Genomic DNA, 18,498 nt, shown 5'->3' with positions numbered 1-18,498 from the left:
TTATGTTAAAGGTATAAACAAAAAAGATTCAGACAATGGTTAGAGATTTATTTACATCCTAGAGATAAAATTGGTATGTAAGCCTAGAATTTTTGCTGCCTTACATATTTACGCCGCATGATCTGCAAAATTTTGAATTGCAGATTTCAAATAACTGTGGTTTTTAGCACCAAATAATACATTTCAGAACAAATCCAGCCCTAGATGCAGGTTACTTTAAATACAAGAGGACATGCAATATGTTGGCGATTTCAAAGATGAAAGCTACTGTGAAATATCTGTGCCAAAGTGAGAAGTTAGATTCCATTAAGGAAAGATAAACTTTATGCTCACTGCAATTCCATTATTCTGATTATTCGTTATTCAGGAAAAAGTTAAAAACTAACAAAAGACACTGAAATCTAAGTAGAATAAATTTTGGGGATGTCAAATATCAGCAATTGTATTGCCTTAGCATTGGCATTCAAAGCTTTCTCTGATTGAAGAGATGATCTGCTAAGGAATGCAGATGACATAGAGTGAATAAATTTCAATTCAAATTGTTCTACTGATAATCCTGCTGTATGCAATGAATTCAAACTTGCCTTGGATAACTGGTGATACTATCCTTAGATTGCTCTGTGTTGCTATTATTACTGATTAAGAACAATCCTTATACTGATTATATGACTGATAGAGTGATTGCACGTATGACAGTGATTAAGATCACATATATAGCAGATAGTATAAGCTGGTACTATGAAGCTACTGTGTATTAACCTGTGATCACGAAGGGACTAATCTGATATCATTGAGATTGATATTCCCTGAGGTAATGATATTTTTTCTGTTTGATACTTTCCCACAGCAATATCATCAACATATATATATAGATGCTGAACAGACACCCCACATAGGGGCATGACACTACGTGGCTTCATGATCCTACGTGGCCTTGTTTGACAATATAGTAAACATTGCTTAGAAAAGCCCATGGGTAATTGGGTCTTAACCAAATCATAGTTATGAGATGTCAATGAGGTTGATTGACTTGTTATATTTAAATCATAATGATATTCTCTCTCTCACACACACAGACAGATATATATGTTATATTTAAATCATAATGATATTCTCTCTCTCTCTCTCACACACACACACATATATATATATGATTTAAAGTATAAATCAATATGACAGATGCTATATCATTTAAGAAACTCTAATAAAAATGGAACTTAGCAATCATTACATACATTAAAACACTATTATATCGGAATAATAGTATCCAAACACAATTAAGGATATTCATATAACTAGGGACAAAGAACCCAAGTTAATACATACTAAATCATGTTAACAGGAATCTTTGGAGACTAACATCATTTGTGAGCTTGAAATGTATTTGAAGCTGCAGGGATACCGCAAGCTGATGAAAAGCAAAAACATTAAGTAGACAATCTATACCAGAAAGAGGCTCTGACTAAGAAGCATCAACACTTTGATGAAAGCAATTCAGAATACATTAGCCTCTCTTGTTAATCCATGTGAAGGAACCATCACATGTATGACATTCAACTCTGTAAATGGAAGGCATGCCTTTCCTAGACCCCAAATATCAAGGGGCGCCTGTATGTTTTCTAAATTTTTGTTAGAAAGGAAAAGTTGTAAAGATAGTCATTAACTAATTTAAATGTAAGGGAGGATATGCCCTCTCAAAGACCTTTGTTAAGACTCAAAGGCGAATGTATTAGCATGTAACCAGGACATAAAATGTCTGGGGCTGCAGTAAGGGTTTTCTTCCCTATTATTTTTCCCCCGTGCCTTCCCTTTAAACAGGGTTAATCCTTTTGAATATAATATATAGGGCACTTTGCCTTTTACCAATCAAAATAATAATAATAATATATATAAGATGATGTGATTACTGATAAATAAAATCTAATCATTGTTATGAAGAGGATCAATTAATATGAGTTGCGTCTCATCTATTATGAAGGGTTGCAATCCTTTCTAATAGCAATATATAAGAAGACGTTCTCTGTCATTCAATTCATCATGGAATAGGAAAGGAATATAATTATTTTATCTGATATTCAGCATATGTATTAACAGTGCCTATTATAATAAGATTATTTTTATTAAATGGCTGGAAAGTATCATATGACAACATAGTGACATGCTGTGATTTATACATAAATCAAAGATGAATTGCAGAACATTATATCCGCATTCTATTAGGATCAGAGATCCTTATTTATCCTGATATATATTAGATATATATCTATTAATAAGAATATGTGTGTGTGTGTGTTCAAGATTTATTATTAAACGTTAATAATTTTATACAGAAATTATATTTCAGTCCTACTACTATTTGATAAATAAAAGGGATGTTTCTGATGTTACAAAGGAAGGGCTTGTATAAATCCAAGCAAATATATCTTATCCCAAGAGAGGGTAGAGGTTAGCGCTCCGTAAGCCTCCATGATACGGACATGGACCTATAAACTTGAGAGAATCCACTATTGGTTTCTAGGCAACTTGGATAACACCTACACCTTCCATCCTTGAATTGAAATAGTAATAAGGTTGGATATAAGCGTTAAAGATACTTTCAGTCAAATAAGATAAATAACTAATCCTATCAAGGAACACCCCAATTAAAACACTAATTGAGAAATTTAGGATAAATTAAGTGAAGTCCCAACAAGGAACACTACAAATGGTACCAGAGCTATGATCTTGCCATCCTACCAGGCAAACATGAACAAAATAAATCATTCTAGTAAAGCAAGAAAAAAAGAAATCTTATAGTGTGTGTATTATGTGTACTTTGTGTGTGCTCTTGTGCCTTCATGCATTAATGTGTATACTTTGTGTTTTCATTCATTTCATATTTTCAAGTGCATATCCCATGTGTGGTTCTTCTTTGATTTATCTAGTGTAATAGAATAACTAGAGAGGGACGAATCAGAGACATACTATCATGCAAATAAGATTTTGGCCAAATTCGAATGACACCATTATAAGATGGTCTAACATCATCTCTCTGAAAAATGAGAGAAAACTCAAGTCACCAAATATTACTATCAAATTAGGAGAGAGACATATAATTGCTTGAGGACAAACAATTTTGGGGAGGGAAGGATTCTGATGTCCCTATTGAGAAATAGAATTTAACTATATAAACAAATATTTATAAGAATTTTATAAAATAATAATAATAATAAATAATAAATATATATAAAATGGTGTGATTAGTGACTAATAAAATCTAATCGTTGCTATGAAGAGGATCAGTTAGGAGGAGATGTTTCCCATCTATAATGAAGGGTTACAATCCTTTCTAATAGCAGTATATAAGAAGACGTTCTCCATCATTCAATTCATCATGGAATAGGAAAGAAAAATAATTATTTTTATCTGATATTCAAAATGCATATTAATAGGACCTAATGAGACTAGAGTATGGTCTATTTTATCATTTCATTTTCAATTGAATTTGTAAACTTTCTAAAAACTGTGATGTTTACGAACATGATGTTTACAATAATTTCAAACAAATGTCTGCATAATTACTTTCCAGGACTAAAATGAATATGCTATGAAATGATATGTCATTTGATTACAAAATAGTGAGAATGATGTTTTTCTTCCTTAACTAGGTTGGGTAGTTCTCCTACAGCAATGTGACATAGGGTAAACTAATTTAGATGACATATTTTGAATTAGTCTTGATGTATGTTATTACTTTGGAGGCACTAATATTTTGCAGATTCAAAGGTAAATTCAACTCAGCTAAGCAGAGTCAGCAGCCCGAGCAAATGGTGGTAAATTTCATTAATGACCGTCCACATCACCAACCGTTTCATCCATAACAGCCAGTGCCCATTTTCAAGAAAGTGTGAGTCAAAGCGGGAAATCCAGGGGTCGCAAGCTCCTAAATTCATGTTTCATTTGGTGCCAAAGTTAATACATCTCTTGTAATATTCAATGCCGTCCATTGTTTCGGTAGTTGATGAAGTCTAAAATCTAGGAATTCTGTTCCTAGTTTGTGTTTAAATAACTAGAAGTTTGTGTTCCAAAAGGAGGATTTTAGTTAGTAGTTTATAGTAGAAGGAAGAAGTTTTCTAAGTTTTGAGTACTGAATGTAATCTTTCTGTTTATCAGTACGTATGTTTACTATTGTTATGAATAAAAAAATCATTTCAGATTTCCATCTTTGAGTAGTTCTACTTCACTTCTCTGTGGGGGCCCACACAGGAAGTGAACTAATTAATTAACATAGGATTTACCTTCAGTTCGTAGAACTAGCATAGACTCTGCTGTTCCTGCAGCCATTGATAGTAGAATTAGTGGCATAGGCAGTTGAAGTAGTTCTCAGCTGTATTGTCATGCTTTGTTGAAATAGATTTAATTCTCAGCTTTAGCGTAGATTTCCTATAGAATAATCATTTGAATTTCCATAGAATTTCTTAAGTTGAGAGAAGTTTTCTAAGTTTTGAGTACTGAATGTAATCCTGCTGTTTATCAGTATGTATGTTTACTGTTGTTATAAATAAAAAGATCATTTCAGATTTCCATCTTTGAGTAGTTCTACTTCACTTCTCTGTGGGGGCCCACACAGGAAGTGAACTAATTAATTAGCATAGGATTTACCTTCAGTTCGTAGAACTAGTGTAAACTCTGCTGTTGCTGCAGCCATTGATAGCAGAATTAGTGGACTGTTCCTACAGCATAGGCAGTTGAAGTAGTTCTCAGCTGTATTGTCATGCTTTGTTGAAATAGATTTAATTCTCAGCTTTAGCGTAGATTTGTAGAATAATCATTTGAATTTCTGTAGAATAATTCTTAAGTTGAGAGAAGTTTGTAGCATATACTTTGCAGACACCATTTCAAGTTTATGTCCCTAGTTGATAAATTAGAAGAGTCCAAATGAGTTGGGTTAAAAACATTCGGGATGTCCAGTCCTAGATTAAGCAGTCCATTGCTGTAGTATTTTGATCCCTTTCTTTGGCCAAGCAGCACCTATTAAAAGAAGATTCTTTTTATTAAATGACTAGCAAATATCATATGACAACATAGTGATATGTTCTAATTTATCAATAAATCAATGATAAATTGCATAATCTTATATCTACACTCTATAAGGACCTGAGATCCTTATTTATCCTGATGTATATTAGATACATACCCTAGGTTACGATATTCGCTCAGAGAGGGTCAAATTCGAAAATAGGCTTGTCGTAAAGTTTGGTGCAGTGCAAAAATGGTCGAAAGTTGTTAACAGTAAGAAATTCATGGCAAACTCACTCAACGGGACCATGGATGTATTTGCCACGAATTGTAAGTAATTTGTTTTGTTTATTTTGGTAAGCCCAAAACAACTTTGATTAGACATGTACAAATTTACACTGACTCTGACTTTTCCCCAATGTTTTTAAACTTTTCAAATATTATTCTTGCTATGTCAGTCCTAAAATCATGGCATAACACAGGAAAAAAATGATGGCATAAAACTTATAAACGCATAACTTATAAATTCAGAATCACAACGACATAATGATAAAAGTTTAAAATGCATACCACTCAAATTGTGATCACGCACGAAAAAGTTGGAAGCATTCACGACAAAGTTGCATTCATTGGCAAAGTTGGAAATTGCATTTGCACACTCACAACAACAACACACTCACGACATCAGCATTCAAACAACACACTCACAACACCAGTAGTGCATTTATATTGCATTCACTAACATTCACATGCCCATCAAGGACTCATGGATCGAAATAGGTGTGACCATAGTATCTAATGGATAGAAAGATGCGAGAAATCATCCTTTGGTCAATGTTATTGCAATGTCCACAAGATATGCAATGTTTCTAAAAGTTGTGGATTGTGGAGAGGTGACGGACAATCCTTTCATTGCAAACATTCTCATCCAAGCCATTGAGCATGTTGGCCCCAAAATGATGTTCATGTAATAACCAACAATGCTAAGAATTGTAGGGCTACCAACTCATTGATCGAGGAGCACTTCAAACACACCTTTTGGACACCTTGTGTTGTGCACTTACTCAACCTAATGCTCCAAAAAATTGGTACTAAAATTGAGTGGATTAAAAAAATGTATGAATATGCACAAGATATCTAAATGTTCGTCACAAACCACCATAACACACAAGCCATATTTACACAATTCTCGAAATTGGAGCTCTTGAAGGTAACTTCAATTGTTTAAAATTTAAACATTTTTTTGAAATAGTCACTTTAAACAAGTGAACTTTCTATGTTTTTAAATTTTAATTTTAATTTATTATTCTTTTGATCTTAAAATAAGTTGTTGAGACCCGCTTTGCCTCCCACACTATTGTTTTGCCTCCCACACTAACGCTTTGTCAAGGTTAAAGAGGCATTGTCTAGAATGGTAACCGGAGCTGATTGGAGCCTATGGAGGCAATCAAATAGTGTTAGGGCAGCTGCCATTAAGTCATTAATACTAGATGACTCTTGGTGGCATCATTTTGGGTACCTTTTGAAGTTCATTGAGCCTATATTGAGCATGATCTAATACACTAACATGGATAGGCCTTGCTTGGGTGAGGAATATGATGGCATTGACTCCATGATTGAGGATATTAGAAATATCCTAAATGACAAAGAGGAAGATCCTAATGAAAAGTTCTTCAAGGAGCTACAAGTAATCATGGTAGAGAGATGGAACAAAATGACTACCCTATTGCATCTACTTGCCTTTGCATTTACCCCCAAGTTCTATAGCCAATTGCTGCTCAAGGGGAGTACCAATAGAGTTGCCCCATATACAGATCTTGAAGTTGCTCAAGGGTACAAGGAATCCCTTTGAAGACTCTTTCTCGGGCATCTACGATCTGCAATGAGATCCGAATTCCTAAGTTTGGCAAGAACTGATGATCGTGATCTTAAAGCTCTTGAAGACAAGAACAATATTGATGCTCATAAATAGTGGTACTTCCATGGACAAATGTAGGAGCAACTGCAACCCATTGCCATCAAAATTTTATCAAAAATTCTTTACTCTTAAAATTCTAATTTCTAAATTTTTGTTGATGAGTACTGAATTTATATTTTAAAATTTGTTATTCAAATTCTTAACTCTCTAATTTTAAAATTGTAAATCTTGATAGGTTGCTAGTTCATCATCATTTGAGAGGAATTGGAGCACATACTCTTTTATCCACTCAATAAACACAATAGACTAAACTTCAAGAAGGCAAATAACTTGGTCTTTGTGCATTCAAACTTGACGCTTACAACACACAAAGAGAATACTTACAAAAAAGGGAAGGCAAAGCATTAGGATGTTGAACCATTGTCTGCAAAGTTGGAAGCCCACTTTGATGCACTTGAGATTGATGATGGTGATTGCGAGCTACTTAGTGATGTCGAGGCTGATCCTAATGCTGCTAGTATTGATGCTAGTTGCACTATTTGGGCAACGACTATGCAGCCACAAAAAACGTCAGTCATACCAAGGGGAAACACTTACGATTTTTTCAAAAAGTTGAAAAATGTTTATGTAAGAAAACCAATCTTGTGGCTATTACAATTTTTTCAAAAAGTTGTAAAATGTTTATATAAGAAAACCAATCTCGTGGCTAGATAGCTACTAAAAGTTGAAAAATGTTTATGTAAGAAAACAAATCTTGTGGCTATTACGATTTTTTCAAAAAGTTGTAAAATGTTTATATAAGCAAACCAATCTCGTGGCTAGATAGCTACTATTTATGCTTTTAATCTGCAATAACAGAATGAAAATAATATTTGATCACTAATGATTGATTATTAGTTTTTGTGAACCAAAACATTGATATGGTATTGTATTTTGGCATTTTTGTTGTCATCTGAACTAAAACATTAATATATGGACAATGTAGGGGTGTGATTCGCTAAGTTGCTTTAAAATTAGCATAGTGGTGTACGAACTTACTGTTAAATTTCTAATAGTGATATTCATACCGGTCTGAGAGTGCAGACCGCACATTAATCTTCTCCCTTTGTATACCATTCAAAAGCATTATATACATTACACTTGGCAAATAGGATGGGCGTGTTGGATACAATTGTTCAATTGTGTGTTGTCTTTGATGTCACACAAATGTCATATCAATCATCAGACAGAGTCTACCGAGCTCAGTTGGTCAGCAAGGCAAAGGACAGGGTCTATCGAGCTCAGCTGGTCAGCAAGGCAAAGGACAGAGTCTACCGAGCTCAGAAGGTTAGTAAAGAAAGTAGACAGTTGTTACCGAGCTTTCAAGGAATTTAGTTGTTATCGAGCTCACTCAGTCATCAAAGGGAAATATGGAAGAAACAGTTTTTACCGAGCTCTCTCGGACAAAGAAGGAATTTAGTTCTTACCGAGTCAACTCGATAACCAAAGGATTTTGCAGAAGTTGTAATGTTAACCGAGTCAAGACGGTTAACTCAAGAAATTTTTGGAAGTAGTATCTACCAAGCAGGGTCGGCCAGTGAAGGATTTCATTGAAATAACGTCTATTTGTCTAAAATAATATTTGTAGCCGACTGATATGTGAATGAGCCGACTTCATAATCTGAATGGTATAAATAAGAAGTCAAGTTGCGAATTCTAAGTGTGAGTGATGGACTTGATGAGAGATGAAGACTGATTATTGTGGAAGCAAATTTTGAAGAATGATCAGAGATCATTTAGGAACAACAAAGCTATACTTGATCAAGGAGGATATAATGATGATGAACAGAGACCTGTAATCAGCAAAACCAGTTGCATCTTAATTTAGGTCAATTCATTGTTACTTTCTAACAATTGTAGCAGTGATTTCAAATCTCTTAACAGAGTTGGTTTAACAGCCATTTTGTAAATCCTCTAACAAGGTGACAGTTCAGTTGAATTGTTCTAAAGACCTCTAGCAAGGCCACTCCTAACAGGGTGATCAAATCCTCTAACAGGGTCACACCTAACAGTGTGTATTGTAACCTTTAACAAAGTTGGCTTCTAACAGGGCTCACTTCAGAAGAGTGAAAAATTGGTAGCTAGTTACTTGGTGGTTTTTCCCATATTGGGTTTCCACGTTAAATCCGGTGTCTCTTGTGTTCATTTTATTTAACTTTTGCATGCATATTAATAATTATGAATGCTAGATGATCAGTAACTAGTTAATCTACCGAGTTACAGCATTCTTACAATGTTTACCGAGTATCAGCAATAAATAAGTATTAAAGACATCTAAGGGATCTGTGGATTTGTTTTTGTAGTAACTGATTCACCCCCCCTCTCAGTTACTCCATCTATAATTCCAACAAGGCGACGATCCTTGGCAATAACCTTGTTATGCACTAACTATAACTAAATAGTTATGTTAGTTAATACATGTGTTATCTCCTTCTTGGGTGCCAATTTCTATAAGTATGGGCCGACCTAGAGAGGGTCATGTGGACATGCCCTTTGATCATGGTATAAGAGGTGGGTGTTATTGTAGTTTAAGGACACATAATACATTGAAGTCTACTCCTTAAAACAATACTACCCTATACGAATAATTGCAAAGACAAACAAGTTTCAAAATAGCATTGACTATTCTGAAAATTACTTTCTACATTTTGAAGAAGAAGAAGATCAAAACAACAACAAAGAAGAAAGATATTATCTCAGATCTGAACCTATAGAATTTGCAAAAACTTTACATGGTATCAGAGCTCTGGTAGTCGAACCTAGGCTCTGCAAATTAATTAATCAGACTTGATATATATCTAGCATCATTCTCCTATCTTTAATGGCATACACAATCAGACCCGAGGACAGGTTTGATGGAAAAGAACACTTTGATGCTTTGAAATTCAAAATCATGATGATTCTTGAAGAAAATGATGTAAAACAATTTGTTGATTCAGCATCCAGACAACCTATTGTTGAACCTCATAAAAGTATCTGGAGTAAAGAAAATAGAAAAGTTATTCAGATCATATAAGATGGAGTGAAAAATGATATAGTACCCATGCTAACAAAACATCAAACAACATTTGTTATGATGAATGCACTACTAAATGCATGAGGTCAACAATGCAACTAGAGTTCTCGCACTAAAAAGGCAACTAAATCACATACAAATAAAGAAGGGAGAATCGATGATTTCTTACTTCCTAAGGGTTGCCAACCTAAGAGATGAACTTACAAGTATAAGAACCATCATTAATGACATGGAACTAACATTGATGACTATAGATGGATTACCAGATTCATGGGAAACATTCGCACAAGGAGTAAGTGCTAGAGATAATCTTCCTAACTTCAATAGACTCAAGGGGGATTGTCTTCAAGAAGAATCTAGAAAACTAAAGAAAGGAGGAAAATTGAAAACAGAAGATGAAGAACTTCATGATCTTAATACAAATTCCTATAAAAGCAAGAAGAAGCATTTCAAGAAGAAAGGGGGTAATCAAAAGAATGACAAACCTAAAAAAGATCTATCCAAAATAAAATGCTTCAAATGTGAAAAATTTGGACACTACAGATCTAATTGCCCTGAGAATTCTAAACAACAAGTGAACTGTACAAATATTAGTAGGGAAGAAGATAACTATGATCCTGAGAATCGAGTATTGTATTTGACACTATCAAATGAAGTCTCAAGTAAAGCATGGGTCATTGATAGTGGATCTTCTCGACATATTACAGGATACAAAGAAGCACTAGACTCTGTCAGAAAAGGTTAATGGTGAAGTCACCATCAGTGATAATTCAGCACATTCCGTCAAAGGAATTAGAAATTGCACCTTGAAACTAAAGTCGGGTAGTTTTCTTCTTCTCAAAGGAGTACTCTATGTACCCGGAATAAAAAGGAATCTAATCTTAGTTACACAACTTGAAGATGACGGACATAATGTTGCATTCATGGACGGTAAAGTCATAACCTAGGCTAAGAACTCCTCAATTAAGAAAGCAAAATTGATTGGTCAAAGAAAAGGGTATTTGTATGAAATAAATTCAGAAACTAGTCGACCTATTCAAGTCTTAATTCATGAAGTTGTTGATATAAATGAAATATAACACAAAATGTTAGGAGTCAGGACATCTAAATTTCAAAACTTTATCAACTATGGAGAAGATGGTTACTGGTTTACCTAAATTGAATAAAAATCACTCAAGCATATGCAAAGGATGCGCTCTGGATAAGAACACCAAAAGTCCATTTCATGATAGCACTAACAAAACTAACAATGTTTTGGAATTAATCCACTCAAATTCTGTGGACCTATGTTTGCTCCTTCTCTTGAAGGATTCTGGTACTATATACTTTTTATAGATGACTTTTCTAGGAAAACTTTGATTTACTTCTTAAAGTGCAAAGAATCAAAAGAAATGCTCAAGAGATTTAAAGAATCTAAAAACCTTAACTAAAAACTTATCAGGACATAAAATTAAAATTCTTAGGATTGATAATGGGGGGGAATATACCTCAAATTTTTTTTAAAGATTTTGTAAAGAAACAGGAATTAAGAGGGAGTATATCATTCCTTATAACCCACAACAAAATGGGGTACTAGAAAGGAAGAATAGAACAATTATAGAAGCTGCAAGAGCTATGATATTTGATCAAAATCTAGACTATTATCTTCGGGCAAAAGCCTCTTGTAATGGTGTCTATATTCAAAACAGAAGTCCTCACTCCTACCTTAGAGATAAAACTCCTAAAGAAGTCTTTACTAAGGTTAAACCCAATATAAGTCATCTTAGGATTTTTGGATGCCCTATATATATCCATCTTCCAAAAGAAAAAAGAACTAAGTTAGAACCCTCCAGGAGGAAAGGTATTTTTGTAGGGTATGGTAAAACATCTAAAGGATATAGGATTTTCATACCTGGTCAGAAAAATATTGAACTTAGTAGGGATGTAATTTTTGAAGAAAATTTAGCATTCAAAAGAGCCCTAAGTTTTGAAGAACCCTCTCTTGTACCTAGTTCTAAAAGAAATACTGAGATTGAGTCTCAAAGGGAGAACATTGAAGAAATTGAAGATGAAATTCAAAATCTTAATCTAGAAGAAACTCAAAATTCTAAGAAAAAACCACTTTGGGCCATTAAGACAGTAGAGGAAGCACGAGGCTTTGTTGCACCATTCAGAACAATTAGAGATAGCAAAAGACCCAAAAGATTTTCTAGTTATATAGCAAACATGAATGATTTGTCTAAATAAGAACCAACCAATGTTTCAAATGCTATTAAACATATAGCTTGGGTAGATGCTATGACAAAAGAATACCAATCTATTATGACAAATGATGTTTGGGAAATTGTTCCAAGACCTTAAAGAAAATCTGTTGTTTCTTTCAAGTGGATATTTAAAATAATGCATGTGACTGACAGTAGTATTAAAAAATATAAAGCTAGATTTGTAGCCAAGGGATTCTCTCAGAAAGAGGGGATTGATTATGAAGAAATCTTTGCTCCTGTTGCCAGACACACCTTTGTAAGAGTAGTTTTAGCCATTGCAGCATTGAAGGGATGGAAAGTACATTAGATAGGTGTAAAAACAACATTCTTGAATGGAAAGATTATAGAAGAGGTATATTTGGAGCAACCTAAAGGTTTTGAAACTCATGATCCTAAAGTTTTTGTTTGCAGGCTCAAGAAAGCTCTCTATTGGCTTAAACAGGCTCCAAGGGCTTGATACAAAAGAATTGATAAGTATCTCACCGGCTTAGGATTCTCCAAGAACGAAGCTAATCCAAATCTATATTATAAAAGGGATAAAGATGATATAGCAATTTTGATTCTGTATGTTGATGATTTACTAATAACGGGTGATGATTAACTCATAGATCAATGCAAGAAAGATCTAATCAAAGAATTCGAGATGAAAGATTTGGGACGCCTTCATTATTTCCTAGGATTGGAAGTACGGCAGAATTTTGACAGCACCATACTTAATCAAGGGAAGCATACGTTAGATATCTTGAATAGATTTGGAATGTGGAACTACAAGTCTGTCTTCTCCAATGGAGACTAATCTACATAAACTTAAATAAGTAGCAGTAGAATCACCTTCCATAGATTCTACTCTCTATAGAGAGATGATTGGGTCCCTTATGTACTTGGTAAATAAGGGACTTGATATTTGCTATGTTGTTAATGCCTTAAGTCAGTTTATGTGTGAACCAAAGGAGATTCACCTAGTTGCAGTCAAACACATTATGAGATACAAGGCACTCTTAGTCTTGGACTCAAATATGAGAAAGTTGACTTAGATTTACATGGATTCACTAACTCAAATTGGGGTGGAAGTGTTAAAGATAGAAAAAGTACTTCAGGATGCTATTTCAGTTTAGGATCAGCAATAATATCTCGGATATGCAAAAACAGTCTTCAGTAGCACAAAGTTCCACAGAAGCCGAATACACTGCAGCATTGATGGCCTCTCGGGAAGCAGTTTGGCTTAGAAAGTTACTTATGGGATTATTTGGTCAAGCCATGAATCCTACGATTATTCATTGTGATAATCAAAGTTCCATCAAGCTTTCGGTGAATCCAGTTTTTCATGATAGGTCCAAGCATATCGAAATTCCTTACCATTAGGTAAGAGATATGGTAGACAGGAATACTATAAAATTAGAATACATTTACACTACACATCAGACATCAAATATTCTCACCAAACCCCTCTTTCGAGTGAAGATAGATCACTTCAAGAAAAGACTTGGTATGGTTGAATTGTAATTCATTTGTATTCTTTAAATTATTAATAGAATAATTTTATTATCAGGCTATTGACTGTTATGGACTCCACCATTTGTATTCATTATTTTAGAGGTGACAAGTCCTGAGGTAATGAATACTTGTATAAAAGACATTATGAGAGATGACGATCTCTCAGATAATGTGTTGAATAGTAGAGAACTACTATTAGATCTAGGTGAGTTCAAGATCATTTGTGAACATAAGTATTTCTATGCCTATGAATCACAACTTGGATAAAGGAAGAATTTATTCTTCAGACTTTATCCTGTGTTCTAGTAGATCTTAACTCGAGATCAAGTTGTGATATAGGATTGCCAGTTCCTATGAATCACAACCTGGATAAATGAAGAATTTAATCATTCTTCGGATTTTATCCTGTGTGTATTACATTACATGCAATATTGACATCGCTAGTATAAGTGATAAGTCATATCACAAGATGGTTATATGACTCAGTATCATGTGTTCCATGATACCATTTGCTCAGAAGATTCAAATAGATATAGAGTATTAATCTATGCTTATTCATCGTAATTGATGATGCTAGATATGTTCTCTCAGTATGATTATCAAGTTAAGAGGGAGTTTTAAATTTCTAATAGTGATATTCATACTAGTCTGAGAGTGCAGACTGCACATTAATCTTCTCCCCTTGTATACCATTCAAAAGTATTATAAACATTACACTTGACAAATAGGATGGGCGGCAATCCTTGGCAATAACCTTATTATGCACTTACTATAACTAAATACTTTATGTTAGTTAATACATGTGTTATCTCCTTCTTGGACACCGATTTCTATAAGTATGGGCCGACCTAGAGAGGGTCATGTCCCTTTAAGGAACATGCCCTTTGGTCATGGTATATGAGGTGGGTGTTATTGTAGTTTAAGGACACACAATACATTGAAGTCTGCTCCTTAAAACAATACTGCCCTATACGAATTATTGCAGAGACAAACAAGTTTCAGAATAGCATTTAATATTCTGAAAATTACCTTCTACATTCTGAAGAAGATCAGAACAGCAACAAAGAAGAAAAGTATTATCTCAGATATGAACCTATAGAATTTGCAGAAACTTTACACTTATATATAAACTTGCACGTACGAACAAAAACCTAACCCAAATAAATTTTGGACAAATTTTGAACCCGCATCCATACCAAAATCCGAAGCAGCAACTTAGTATATATCTATTAATAAGAATATATATATAAATTAAACAATAGCAATTGCACCTTAGAGTGCAACAAGTACACCAAAGATATATTAAGATAAATTAAGAAAATATTTAGTCCATTTTTTGTAAATGAGAATGATACATGTCATTTAACAAATGATTTTGTTTGTAACAAAAGTCTTATGACAAATTGATAGCTTTAGAACAATACTATGTTCACTTAGAAGGATCTAAATAGGTCTAAAACGAAAAACCTTCGTAATGGAAAGATAAGAAAAGATAAATGAAGAGATAGAGCTAGACTTACAAGGAGATATTAAATTAATTCTTCTAACTTTTAATTATTCTTTGTAAATCAAAAAGACAAAATGTAAATTACAATTAAAATAGAATAAATTAAATGTAAAATATAATACATCAAAATCTAAAAATTAAAACATGAGAATTTAAACTTTTTTATAAATTAAATAATGAATTTATTAAGCCAATAAATTATTCAATAAAAATACAACTGTTATTTTACTCCAACTATAAATAAAATATGTGCTTACAAATTTTTATCAATATATTCCAAACATTGCTAACATTAATCAGACTTCTAAAATTGTTACTTGCCTAATTGTTTTTGACACTGTCACTCTCAATTGATGCCATTGTTGTTGTTTAAACTAATGACTTGCCACTACAATTGTTTAAACAAACAATAACATATTTACAACTATACTATTAGATTTAACATTTTTCATAAACAAAATGCAGAAATATAACATTTTTCTCCCAACACTAGGTCAGAACTATGTTGCAACCCTAGTTTTAAAAATGGACCTATATTATATGGAATATAATAATAATAATTTAAAAATTTAAATAAAATATTTAATTTTATAAAATTTAATTAATAGAAAGAAAAATGGTTTTTTCAGATATACTTTTTAATCTATTGCAACTATTATTGTATAAATAAATTAAAAAACCTAAGTGACATTACACTTTGTGAATACTTATAAATCATTAAAGATTTTATGTTTTGAGAGAGACTAATAATTTCCTATGAGATTTTATGTTATTGCCTATGATATGAAAAATGTCGATGACATTTTTCAAAGCAAGTTAAATTGTGATATTGCTATTTGGATTTAGCTATGTAGTTTTTGAGTCAAACTAATTGACCCATGTTTTATGAGTAGTGGTTCACAAGATCCCATCTCTCATGAGAATGAATGGAACGCTTCACACTCATTCCATCTAGGTGATGCTCACAAAGGTGAAGCATAGGGGTTTCTCAGGAGGCCACCCCATCCTAGTACAACTCCATCTCAATCATGTGTAACTATGGAGTTTCCTCCATATTTAAGTCCACTTTGCTTGCAATTCCATTTCCAAGACCTTTAACAATTGTTGTGCCTTATGAGCCATTTATTAGTAAGTCCCTTAGGCTCATCAATTGATAAGTAGGAGACATTAAGTCGAATTGTGATATTGCTATTAGCATTCAACGTCTAGCTTTTAAGTCAAACTCATTGACCATTGTTTCACAAGTAGCAATTCACAAGAACATCTCTTTCATGAGAATAAACAGAACACTTAACACTCATCGGATCTAATTGAAGCTCACAGATGTAACTTCCAATATTAATAATATTAAATAATGAAGCTTGATCCCTATTAACACCATGGAGCTCTTTGATTTGCAAGAAAAAAAAGGTGAGTCATTTGTCCTCCAATGGTTTGCCTGTAAAACTCCACCATTTATTAAAATGACATTATTTAAGGATTCATAATACAATGCTAGCTTTATTCCATTGACAGTCCACCTCATTCTATCCACTCACAGTTGTCTTACTACCTAATAGAAAAAACGTGTGAACATGAACATTCATCGTTTTGCATCGGTGCAATGGATTTTTAGCCATTGATGTGTTAAGGCAGATCGATTCATTCCAAATAAGAATGTGTACCACATAATCACCCATTTCAGATTAATGTATTCATATGGCTGCAATAAAAAATTTATGGCTATGAAATTGTACAACAAAATGTACTAACCTAGGGGATAGTAAATTGGTGAGACAAGGTGCTATGAAAAAAGATGACAAGGCTCAAGGGATATTTTATTTTGTATGAAATATGACCAAATACTTCTAACTCTACAAAATGCATTGATTGAATTGACCCTTCACATAAACTATTAATTCCGGCAAAGAAAAATGGTGTTATGCTTGGTCAATAGATGGCCTTCAACTTTAAGCACTAACAAAAAATTGACATATGATGAATGAACAAGAATTGTTCATCATAAGAGAATAAAAATTGGTGGAATAGACCTGGTGACTATTGATAGTATTCACATGTATTCAATCAAAGAGTATTTGAGGAAAATGTAAATGTTAAGACATCTTGGAGGAAATGATGACAAGGTAGTATGTTGTCAATTGTAACGTTTGAGTGTCAACAAGTTACCATTCAATAATGGGCTTAAATTCAGCAAAGCAATGGAGGGAAAAAAGTGTGGAAATCCAACAGTGCAAGATATTTTAATCGGCTTGCATGTCTCTACTATGTCCTAAACCAATATTGGATCACAAAACCAGCTCTTTCATTTCATAAATGAAATGCCTTCAGCATAAATAATAAGTATATACAAAAATTATATTTCAAGTTTCAACCCTATTACTATATGATTAATAGAAGGGGAATCTATGATGTTACCAAGGAGGGGCTTGTATAAATCCAAGGAAATGGTTTTTATCCCAAGAGAGGGTAGGGGTCAATGCTTTGAAATCCTTTGTAATAGACTTGGACCTGTAAACTTTAGAAGAATCCATTATTGGTTTCTAGGAAAATTGAATAACACCTACAGCTTCCATCATCGAGTTGGAATAGTAATAAGGTTGGATATGAGCATTAAAGATAGCTTAAATATAATAAGATAAATAACTAATCCTATCAAGGAACACTCAATTCAAACCCTAATTGAGAAATTTCAGGTAAATTAAGTCCCCCAACAAGGGACATTATGCAACAAGTTTAAAACAAATTTGTGAACAAAGGACTGCATTATGAGACAATGATGCAAAGAGAAAATAGGTTTAGTCAAGTTGCCATGAATAGAATTTTCAAACTCCAGCTAAGATAAATTAAGAACCATCTCTAATCAGCTACCCAAAGTTTGAAAGGGGGAATCTAGTGTAGTACACTATTCCTTTTTAAGAATACTATTTAGAAGTGGGATTCGTGTTGATAACTCCACAGACAGACACACAGAGAGAGAGAGAGAGAGAGAGAGAGAACCTATCAAGATCAATCAAAAAGCAGTTGTGTCACCAAACAAAAATCCCTTTAATGTTAACTTTCGAAAAGTTACAAATGATCTATGGCTACTAACAATATGATCAAAGATGCAACATCAGTCTAGAAGGATAAACTTTTATTTGAAGTTTTTATTTTATTATCATATTACATTACTACACATTAAGCATTTGATGAGTTATCAAGGAATTGTAACCTATAATGACCAACTGATCCCAACCTATTCAATTATTTAGATCACACAATGGAACCTCCTCAAAAAGCTCTC

General features: G+C 33.3%; 1 protein-coding gene across 3 annotated transcripts in view; it reads right to left on the bottom strand.

Annotated features, from left to right (window-relative positions):
• The window catches only part of LOC149534912 (uncharacterized), a 53,138-nt gene that overhangs the window by 8,177 nt on the left and 26,463 nt on the right, over positions 1-18,498 (bottom strand). The gene's annotated exons all lie outside the window — the stretch shown is intronic.

Source organism: Cupressus sempervirens, chromosome 10, assembly GCF_028749045.1.
Source record: "Cupressus sempervirens isolate cs-2001-9-10 chromosome 10, ASM2874904v1, whole genome shotgun sequence".
Classification (NCBI taxonomy): Eukaryota; Viridiplantae; Streptophyta; class Pinopsida; order Cupressales; family Cupressaceae; genus Cupressus; species Cupressus sempervirens.
Note: the sequence above shows the minus strand (reverse complement) of the source record. Positions and strands in the feature narration are given on the sequence as shown.